Here is an 11,363-nt window from a genome sequence, read left to right on the forward strand (position 1 = left end):
TCTAGTGAATTTTGGTTTATCGATAACTCGGAGTTCTCTAATGGACTTTGGCTTATCGATAACTCAGAGTTCTCTAATGAATGTATACTTGTCGATATCTCTGAGTTCTCGACAGACAATTCCTGAGTTCTCTACACCCGGTGGAAGTTGCTTATCCGTCGGGTAGACATTGCTCATCCGTCGAGTAGATATTGCTCATCCGTCGAGTGGATATTACTCATCCGTCGAGTAGATATTGCTCATCCGTCGAGTAGATATTTCTCATCCGTCGGTCGGTACTCTCTGGAGTTTAAATGACTTCTCGATAAGTCATTATGGAATTCTCGAATGATTTCTCTATAACACTAATTCTGTGACTTGTAGAGATCTTGACTTAGAATGTTTTATACCAAACAGATTTATTCAACTCCAAGCTTCTTCATAATCCTTCTGAGGCATGATCTTCTTGATCTTCTTCCAGATAGAATTCTTAGGCTTGACACTGTTTAGAGAAAAATGCTCCAGTCTGCTCCATTTACATTTTACAGATATTAAGTGTTACAAGTATGAATTATAGATTAAGGTTATAATACAACTAATCTTAGGGTTGTCAGTATGACTTAGTCTTGTTATGATACAGGCATGTCTCGCACAACAATCTCCCCCAATTTGTGAGAAGATTGCTTATCACAAATTCATGCCTGTTCACAAGACTAACCCCAAGTTAAAGAATGAAAATAAAATAATACAAAAGCTAATACACACTTGTACAATCAATATTTGACAGTTTACAATAATTAAGTAAAGACTGAGCTGTCTGATTCTTTCTCAATTATGTTCCTAATTTGCACAAGTATTTCCAATTATTCTAGGATGGGGGTGTCAGTTAGAGCCTCTATTAGTTTCAGAAAATCTGGCTTAGGATATCTAGCTAACATCCCTATCCTATAACTTGACAAAGAGCCAGCTTTTATATTCAGAAATCTTCCATCCTTTGATATTCTGCTCTTGCCTGTTGCCTTCAACTCTTCTGATCTTCTGATATACTCATCAATGTCATGATCATACTTTCTCCTCCTTTCAGCTAGCAACTCTTTATGCTTATCTCTCATCTCCTCTCTGTTAACCACAAACACTGCCAATACTGTTCTCCATGCCTTAGTGGCTGAATCTTTACCATTTATCAAGCTTATCACCCTTTTCAGTTCAACAATTGAGAGAGAGTCCTTTAGTCTATCTCCAAGCTTTTTAAAGGACCCATCATTGTAGTAGATTCTGACTTCTCTAATGTTAACAACCCAAATTCTGACAATTCTTTCAGCTAGCTTTTGGAAGTAGTCTTCATCTGAATCAACAACATTTAGAGGTTTGAAATCATCTTGATTATATCTGTTCCAGATGGCCTTTTCACCGAATCCATGATCATTGAGAAATTCAGCTGTCAGTTGTCTTCTTTGTCTTCTGATTCTTCTCTTGACCTTGGCTTCTTTTGGACCTATTCCAACTGTTTTGAAGTGTGTTTTATGGGGTCGCTTGAATGAAGGTATAGTTTTGAGTCTTTTCAGAGAAGTATGGCTGTGAGTGATTTGAGTTTTGAGGAGAGAGTTTGTTGTGAGCTTGTAGAAATATTTAGGCTTTGAGGTTTGAGGTTGAGCAGTTTTTGATGAGATTGAGTGTGAAGGTTTAGCAGTTGGTATTTGGATATTTAGGGTTTTGAGAGATTGTGAGGTATCATTATTTTGTCTTTGCCTCCTTCCATCCCTCCTTTGAGTCTCAGATCCACTTTTCTTCTCCTTCTCTTTCTCACTATCACTTTTTCCACCAATTTCCTTACTAGATTGACTTGAGTTTAAGCCATAAGGATTTTGACCGTCTTTCTTATGCTCATCATCACCCAAGTCATCTGTGTTGATTTTAGTTTTAGGCAAATTGGCTTCAGAGTTATCAATGTATCTCCTCAGAATCTTGATCATAGCTTCATCTTCACTAGTCTTCAATTTCTTACTTTTCAGCCCAGACTCAAGCTCCATTATCAGTCTTCTGTTGGCCATGATACATTTTTAGGTACTTGGAAATGTTTCAGTTGCTTGGTTGTAGAGCAGATATAGTGCACCCCTTTGCTTGGATGTAGATAAGCTTCTGGGAATGCAGCTTCTTGAGCCTTCTTCAACTCTGCTAGTAGCATTTTCTCTTCATTGTTGATTATTCTGACTTTGCTCTTCTAGAAATCAGATAATTGAAGTTGATTAGCATACATCTGACTATACCAGAATCATTAAGATTGATCACTATCCTTTTCTCCAAAAACTGGTCCTTGACTGGGATTTGCAGCACCCTGATATAATTGATAGTCTTTTCCAAGGTCTTTCTGTAAGTGAAGAAATTGTTGTTGAGAGAGTTCCTTAACCCAGTGAGCAAGTTGTCAAACTCTTGTGTCATTCTTGGACCTTGAGCATCCATGAGGAGCCTCTCTTATTCTAGACCTTGTTCTTGACTTTTGAGTGTTGATTGTGCTAGTGTTGATTGTGCTAGCCTTGCATATATCTCCCCCTTAGTCTTGGTGACAGGCATGAGTAGGGGAGTATGAATCTCAGGTCTTACAGCTTCAGGCAATGCTAGCAGTGGTATGTTGAGTTTTCCCATAATGGCTCCCAAAGCAACTGTATTCTGCATTTATAAATGCTTATGGGACTCCACTAGGGCCTGAATATCATGATGTTGACTCTCAACCAGTGCAGTTAGAGCTCTGACTTGAGAAGATAAATATGAGTTGGAAGCTTGAAGTGAGGAAACTTGATCTTGAAGTTCTTGTGTCTGAGGAGTAGAGGTTTTGGCTGAGAAGGACCCAAGGTGTTCATCAACAGCTTTTCTGACACCCTCCATGAGAAGAAATGAAGGCTCATACCTAGCAGTATGCATTTGATTTAGCTTGACCCTGGTATCATTTGAATTTGTCATATAAGCTTGAACTTGATCAAACAGGGCCTTGAAAGAGCTCCTCATTTTTGACACTTCCTTCTCTAAGGAGGCCAGATCCATCCTTGACATTTGCTCAGTGAAAGACTGGAATTGATTTTTGATGTCTTTTTGAGAAGGCCTAATGTCATCCATCTGTTCCTTGATCAACCTCCTAACTTTATCTTCATGACCAGTCAATTTTACTTCAAGGGCCTTTCCAAAGAGATGGAAAGCCTTGAGTTGAGCTTTATGCACATCCATAATGGCATCATAGACTTCAGGAGGAGTGAGAGTTTTGGCATTGCTGCCCAAGATAGTTATGTATTCTCTCCTGAATCTAGCCAAAACTTCATCCATTTCTGCCACATGGTCACCAGACAACCAGGCATCTACATTTCCATCCTCTTCAGCCTCATCTACTATCTTCTCCTTCTGTTGTTCAACCTCTTCATTGAAGCATAGCAGTATAGCTTGATAGTCCTGGTTCCCCATGTCTGAAGTGAGCAATTGCTGAGAAAGATTTGCCAAGCCTGAGATTTGATCTACCAACATGTCTTCAACTGTAGAAGGATGAGCTTTCATATCTTTTAGCCATTGTGCCATGACATGTGGTTGGTTGGGTTGAGATGTGGATGGCTGTTGAGAAATGTTCACAGTACCACCTGTGACTGAAGTTACAGTTTGACTCACAGATTGATCTGTGGTTTTAACAGTTTGTTGTTCACCACATGTAGTAGGAACCTCCATTAGAATTGAAGAGGATTTGACTGGGTTACTGTCATGTACACAAGCCTCAAACCTTTGTGCACCTTGCAGAGCACTGTCACATAAATGTGATGAACTTGCCTCTCCCATAATAGGGTCATTGGCAATTATACTCCTAGCTTCAACTGTGAAGGCAATTTCACCTAGGGTTTTGAGGGGAGTTGTTCCTTCTAGAGGAACCTCCAATTAAATTGGAGAGGATTTAGATAGCTCTCCTCAAGAGTACTACCCTCAAACCTATTCATCTGTGAAGATGATTGTGCACATGAAGGTGGAAGAGTGACCATGGGGTCTTCAGTAAAAACTGATGAAATCCTCATGTTTGTGATGGTGTCATCAAGGTCTACCCCAGCTAGTAGCCTCTCACCATCTAGATGTTGGTTCTGGGTGGTGAGCACAGTTTCATGAACCATATCACTTGAGTGTTGGTGCACTTGAGAATCAGATTCAAGTGCTCTATATGATGAAGAAATTTGGGAGATTAGAGAAGTTTGCTCAGTTGTGAGTGTTGACAGCTCCCCCTGAATGGTGAGGGAGCTTCAAGTGATGTGCCCTCACTGTGTGTGCCATCCTTATTTCTTCTACCATACACTCTAGGCGCAGGTTGTGCTGACTCAGTACAGGATGCATTGGGGTGAATGCTCTTTTCAATAGATACACCTTGTTGAGAGGATGCATCTAGTAACTGTTTACTCCCCATTTGTTCAACTATGCCCTTTTGGGAGGACACAGAGGTGTCTAGAGTGGTCAACTCTGGTAACTTACTCTTCTTTGGTTTCTTGACCAAGGGTGACTCTGGTTCAGTTTGAAGTGTTTCACTTTCATTTATAACAACAAGGGTTGGTTTCTTTCTCTTCTTTTTACTCACTTCAGTCTTTTGAGAGACTAAAGTGGTTGGTTTGCTAACATCTAGCGGTGGAAAAGAAAGGGTTGCAGCCTTGGAAGGTCCCTGTTGGTGTGCCTGTGTTTGTGCTTCCACAGGCTCAGGAACCATAGCTGAACTAGCAAATTTAGGAGCCCTCATGTCTGGCACAGGGTAAGGATAAGTCCTGAATCTCTCCAATATAAATGGAGTGATTCTGAGACTTACACTCACCTTATTCTTTGAAGTAAGTGAGCTAAATATGATTTTGGACACTTGCTTGCAATTTCCAATTCTACTACTATCAATACCAGCTAACAAATGTATGTCATTGACTTTATGAGCTAAAGTAGACATAATAAACCTTGGCAAAAAGATTTCTTTACCTCTATTCTTCAAAGGCGTAGTAAGCCTGGTAGCCAGTTCCTCCAGAATTAGACCTCCAACATTCAGATGCATGTTGTGAGCTATTGAGAACACCAGCTTCTGCACCACACTTGAGATGTCGTCAAAGCCAGTTTTTCTGCAAGTGAAAGCCCTTACTACAGAATCAAACACAAAGGACCATTCCTTCCTAAGGTTTGGTCTGTTCAGGCTTGCCAAGTTGATTGAGCCACTGTAGTTGATGAGGTCCATGAATTCACTCAGCTCATCTGCAGTTAGCATCTCTCCATAATTCTCAGTTGGCAATCCCAGGGCTGTATTCACATCAGCAGCTGAAAACTCAATTTCCTGGCCTCCAATTGTGCATGTGACCACCATATAAATGACATTCTCTAGAACAACTGTCCTAGTTATAGCTGATGTCCAAAATTCATGAAGAACGTCCAAATACAGCACAGGACATGCAGTTAAAGCGCCTGCAATGTAGGATTCAGAAGGAAACTTCACAAACCCCTTGAAACTATCAGGGGCTTGGTTAACATCAAGAAAAGCAATAAACTTAGTTCCCTTCTCTGGAATGATAGCTCTAACAATGTTTTGTGCCATTGTAGTGTTTAGAAGTAGTGGGTAAGAAAAACTTTTGAGAAAAGAGCAAAAACGAGAGAGAAATCGCTTTTTGTCTGAAAGCTAGGTCACTTGAGATCTCGAGAAGGTGTAAGTACAGTGTGTGTATCGAGAAGTCTGGGTATTTATAGAAAAAGTAAAGTACTTATCGAGAAGTCAAATAAACATTTGATATTAAACTTATCGAGAAGTCAAATATGACTTATCGAGAACTCTAATAAATACCCAGTCTGTCCAAAAAGGACTGAAATAATTATAATTTATTTGAATTGAATCAAATTGAAATCAGAATAAATTTTCCAAAAGTATTTGTCTAAAATAATTCATTGAATTAAATTATTTTAGCTCTGAGTTATTAATAAGTCTCAAAATATCCTTGTCGAGAACTCTGTGAATTAACATTATTAGAGAACTCTACATGGTCTTATCGATAAGTCATAATAGAGCTTATCGAGAAGTCATTCGAGAAGTCTGTAAATAGACTTATCGAGGACTCACTCGAGAACTCTAAAATGACTTGTCGATAAGTCATTTTGACTTATCGAGAATTCAGTTCTCTATACCTTTGAGTACTATTTTTCTGCCTTGTGCTAATTTTTATACATTTAAGATGTAAATTAACAACTAAGCAGTTTACTTAGAATTTGAAATATTCTAAGTTAATTTTTGAGTTTTTTTTAAAAAATAAATATACAGAGATTCTGAAATATTTATAATTCATATTTCAGTTAATTTCCAATTAAATCAAACTGGGTTGATTTATTAGAAATTAATCTGCTGCAAAACATTAGCTGAGTTTTTGCCTTAGGATGAAGAATTGAGCATTCCAATTTCACTCACAAGTCTAGTGAAGGTTGCTTCATCCAAAGATTTAGTAAAAATGTCAGTTAATTGTTTTTCCGTTGGAACACAAATGAGCTCAATGGTACCATTTGCAGCATGTTCCCTGATAAAATGGTACCTAACATCAATGTGCTTTGTTCTAGAATGATTAACTGGATTAGCTACTATAAAAATGGCACTAGTATTGTCACACATAATAGGAATTTTGTGTAACACTAGACCATAGTCCATTAGCTGATTTCTAATCCAAAGCACTTGAGCACAACAACTTCCAGCAGCTATATATTCAGCCTCAGCTGTGGAAGTTGACACAGATTGTTCTTTCTTACTATACCAGGACACAAGTCTTTGACCAAGAAATTGACAGCTTTCACTAGTACTTTTCCTATCAACCCTGCATCCAGCAAAATCTGCATCTATGTATCCAACAGCTTCAAAACCAGTTCCCTTAGGATACCATAATCCCAAGTTTGGAGTTCCCTTTAAGTATCTGAAAATCCTTTTGACAGCCATCGAATGTGATTCCTTTGGATTGGCTTGAAATCTGGCACATAGACAAGTAGCAAACATGATGTCTGGTATACTAGCAGTCAAATACAGTAATGATCCAATCATCCCTCTATAGCTTGAAATATCCACACTTTTGCCTTTCTTGTCTTCTCCAACCTGGTTGCAGTAGACATTGGTGTAGATGCTGGTGAGCTATCCACCATACCAAATTTCTTCAATAAGTCATTCACATATTTGGTTTGGCTGATGAAAATACCATCACTTCTTTGACTAACTTGAAGGACAAGGAAGTAACTCAATTCTCCCATCATGCTCATTTCATACTCACTCTGCATTAGCCTAGAGAATCTTTGACAAAGCTTTTCATTTGTAGATCCAAAGATGATATCATCCACATAGATTTGAACTAGGATCATATCTTCACCATGCTTCTTGTAGAAGAGAGTCTTATCAATAGTACCTCTGGTAAAACCATGTTTGAGTAGAAATTCTGACAGTGTGTCATACCAGGCTCTTGGTGCCTGTTTCAATCCATATAGAGCCTTAAGTAATTTGTAAACAAAGTTAGGAAATTCTGGATCTTCAAAGCCAGGTGGCTGTTTCACATAAACTTCTTCTTCTAGTTCACCATTGAGAAAAACACTCTTGACATCCATTTGATACACCTTGAAATTTGAATGTGTAGCAAATGCCAGAAAAATTCTTATTGCTTCTAGTCTTGCAACAGGAGCAAAAGTCTCATCATAGTCAATTCCCTCTTCTTGTGAGTAGCCTTTAGCAACCAGCCTTGCTTTGTTTCTCGTAACAATTCCATTTTCATCCATTTTGTTCCTATACACCCACTTAGTTCCAATTATGCTTCTGTTTTTTGGTGCAGGGACTAATTTCCAAACTTCGTTTCTCTCAAACTGATCCAGCTCCTCCTGCATGGCACATATCCAGTCAGGATCCAATAGGGCTTTTTCAGTTTTCTTGGGCTCTATTTGAGATAGAAAACATGCATGAAGGCATTCATTAGCAGTTGCACTTCTAGTTCTCACACCAGCTGAGGGATCACCAATAATAGCTTCTACTGTATGACTCCTATCCCACTTTCTGGTGCGTGTCTATTGACTAGTGCCTTCATCATTTTCTTCAGTATTACCATGACTGTCATTTCCATTTTCTCTTTCTCCCCTGAGTTTGTGCCCTCAAATTCAGGTGCCTAAAGAGAGCTTTCATTTCCTTGATTTTGTTCAGAGGTTTCTTGTTGTGTCACAACTTCATCTTCCTCATCAGAATCACTATCAATGGTTAGATTTCCAAATGCAAGGGCTTCAGCATCATTTACATCAAAGCATTCCAAACCTGGACACTTGTCATCATCAAAAGTCACATCTGTGCTTTCCATAATTTTCTTTTGATCAATCACATAAACTTTATAGGTTGTTCTTTCCGATAAATATCCCAGAAAATTGTTTTAAAAACTTTAGAGTCAAATTTTCCCACATATTCAGAGTTGTCTTTTAGAATATAACACTTGCTTCCAAACACATGTAGATGCTTCACTGTAGGCTTCCTGTTAGACATGATTGAGTAGGGTGATTTTCCATGAGCTTTGTTGATGAGATATCTGTTTTGAGTGTAGCATGCAGTATTAACAGCCTCTTCCCAAAAACTAGTTGGCAACTGAGCATCTTGTAGCAAAGTTCTAGCAGCTTCAACCAATGTTCTATTTTTCCTCTCAACTACTCCATTCTGTTGAGGTGTTCTAGCTGCTGAAAATTCTTGAACAATGCCTTTGCTTTTGCAGAATTCACTTAATGTTGAGTTTCTGAATTCTGTTCCATTATCACTTCTCAATCTTTTCACACTAACCTTTCCTTCAGCTTGCTTCTCAATTTTCTTGATGTGCTCAATTATAATGTTTGAAGTTTCATCTTTAGAGTACATGAACTCAACCCAAGTGTATCTTGAAAAATCATCAACCATGACAAGGGCATATTTGTTCCTTAAAATGGACAAGACATTTACTGGCCCAAATAAGTCCATGTGAATAAGTTGCAGAGGTGCACTTATGGAATTCACAGATTTTGACTTGTGACTTGATCTTTTCATCTTTTCTTTCTGACAAGTTTCACAAACTTCCAGTTGAGTAAATTCCAGACTGGGCATGTCTCTCACAAGCTCCTTCTTGACTAAGGTGTTGATTGCTTTGAAATTCAAGTGAGATAGCTTTTTATGCCACAGTTTGCTTTGCTCTTCTGATGCCTTGGTGTAGAAACAACACACTCCTTCCTTATTTGTTGAGTCTAAGTCTGCAACAAACAAGCTTCCCTTTCTTACTCCCTTAAGAGCAATTTCACCAGTCTTTTTGCTAATAAAAGCATAATCTTCTTTGTTGAAAACAACTTGAAAACCTCTGTCTGCAAATTGACTAACACTTAGAAAATTTACTTCTAATCCAGCAACTAGTGCTACATCTTCAATGACAACATTTCTAGAAATAATCTTGCCATATCCCATTGTGAATCCTTTGTTGTTGTCTTCAAAGGTCACCAAAGGGCCAGCCATCTCCTCAAATTGTGATAGCAGGGCCTTATCACCTGTCATATGCCTGAAACATCCACTATCAATGATCCATATGACCTTCTTCCCTTTGCCTTACACACAATGAGGATTAAGTGTGTTTAGCTACCCAAGCTGTGTTGGGCACTTTCTTCTTGTTAACTGATTTTGCAGAAGTAGAATGAGAATTTTGAGATAAAATGGAATTCATAGACTGTTGAGCATTTTCCCTTTCAGATATAGAACCAACTTTTGATTCTATGAGATCAATTCTCAATTTGTAGCAACTCTTCATCACTTTCATGTTGCAGGGAATGCAGTCAAACTTGTCACATAATGAATAGGGATCATTTGCCTTAGTTGCAGACTCCTTCAGATGAATTGCTAACAGTCTTTTTACAAAGATGAGTTAGGTGATTCATTGATCCACAATTCTCACACCTCTTTCTAGGAGCATCTGCAACATAAGCAAAATTATTGCTTTTGTTTTTCCCAATCTTTCCATTTATATTCTTCTTTTTCTTTTTGACCTGTTTAGCTTTAATCTCCTTCACAGGCTCCTTAGTTTCTTGATTGGCTTTTGGTGTTTCAACAGAGATGGAAGACTGAGTTGTCTCATCATTTTTCTTTTCCTTGTCCTCATCAGCTATCTCCTGTTTGATGATCAACTCTTCTTCACTGAAGTTCACTTCACATGCCTTGAACAAAGGTGATTCAACTTTCTTCAAAATAATTGGAACATCTTCAGTTTCAGTTGATTTCCCTTTTTCACTGACAGACATCCTCTTGTTGTTCAAATGCTCATAATCAAGACCAATGGCAATGTTTGCACATGGCTTGTTCTTTTCATGATATTGGCCAATCAAATCAGAAGCATTTTTGAAGATTTCAGCTTCACTTCATTCTTCTCCAGCTTTTCTCTCAATACTGCTTTAATTTCACTTGCACACTTTAATTTGTTCTTTAAGTATGCATTTTCTTGCTTAGCAGTATCAAGCTCAACCAGCAACAATTCAGTCTCTTGTTTTTCACTCTCAAGTTTTTCATTGATCTTTTTCAATCTGCTAACTTCCTCATTTGCAGCAACCATGCTTGTATGAATGTGGAACATTTCTGTGCTCATCTTTTCAACAGTTTCCTTATATTGACTCACATTTAAATCAATTGTGGTAAGAGTTGGTACCTGTCATTTAGATGATGAAGAATCTCCTTGCTCCAAGGCCATGAATGCATAGTTTCCAACTTCTTCATCTTCATCATTATCTGAATCATCCCAGCTCTTGCCCTCAGCAATATAAGCTTTCCCTTGTTGCTTCTTTAGAAGAGCATCATACTTTGCTTCCAATTCAAGATAGGCTTTGTCTTTCTTTGCCTTCTTGGGTTTTCTACATTCTGTAGCAAAATGGCCCAACTCATCACAGTTAAAGCACCTTATTTTTGATCTATCAACATATCCAGTTTTGTAGCCAGTTTTGCTATCAGGAGTGTACTTCCCTTTTCCTTTCCAGCTGCTGTCTTTGTTGAAGGACTGTCCTTTGCTCTTGAAAAATCTTGGTTTCTTTACTCTAATATTAGAGAATTTTCTGGCCAAGTAAGCCATTGATTTGTCTAGCTCATCAAGCTCATCAAGAGTGTAGAACTCATCTTCTTCATCCAATTCTAGTATAACTTGCTCTTCAGTGTCATTGACTCTTTTCTCACTTGTAGAAATTGCTGGAGTTGGGGATCTTTGCTCATCATTAGAAGTCTGGCCATCATTCACAATCAGTGCACTTGAGCCATCAGTGCACTTGAGCCATCCATTACATATCCTTGACCAGCCCTTAATTATTTCCTTTGAATCATTTCAAGTTTATAAGTTTTCAGAATCCCATAGAGCACTTCCAGTGTG

The sequence above is a fragment of the Apium graveolens genome, chromosome 8 (genome assembly GCF_009905375.1).
Source record: "Apium graveolens cultivar Ventura chromosome 8, ASM990537v1, whole genome shotgun sequence".
NCBI classification, from domain to species: Eukaryota; Viridiplantae; Streptophyta; class Magnoliopsida; order Apiales; family Apiaceae; genus Apium; species Apium graveolens.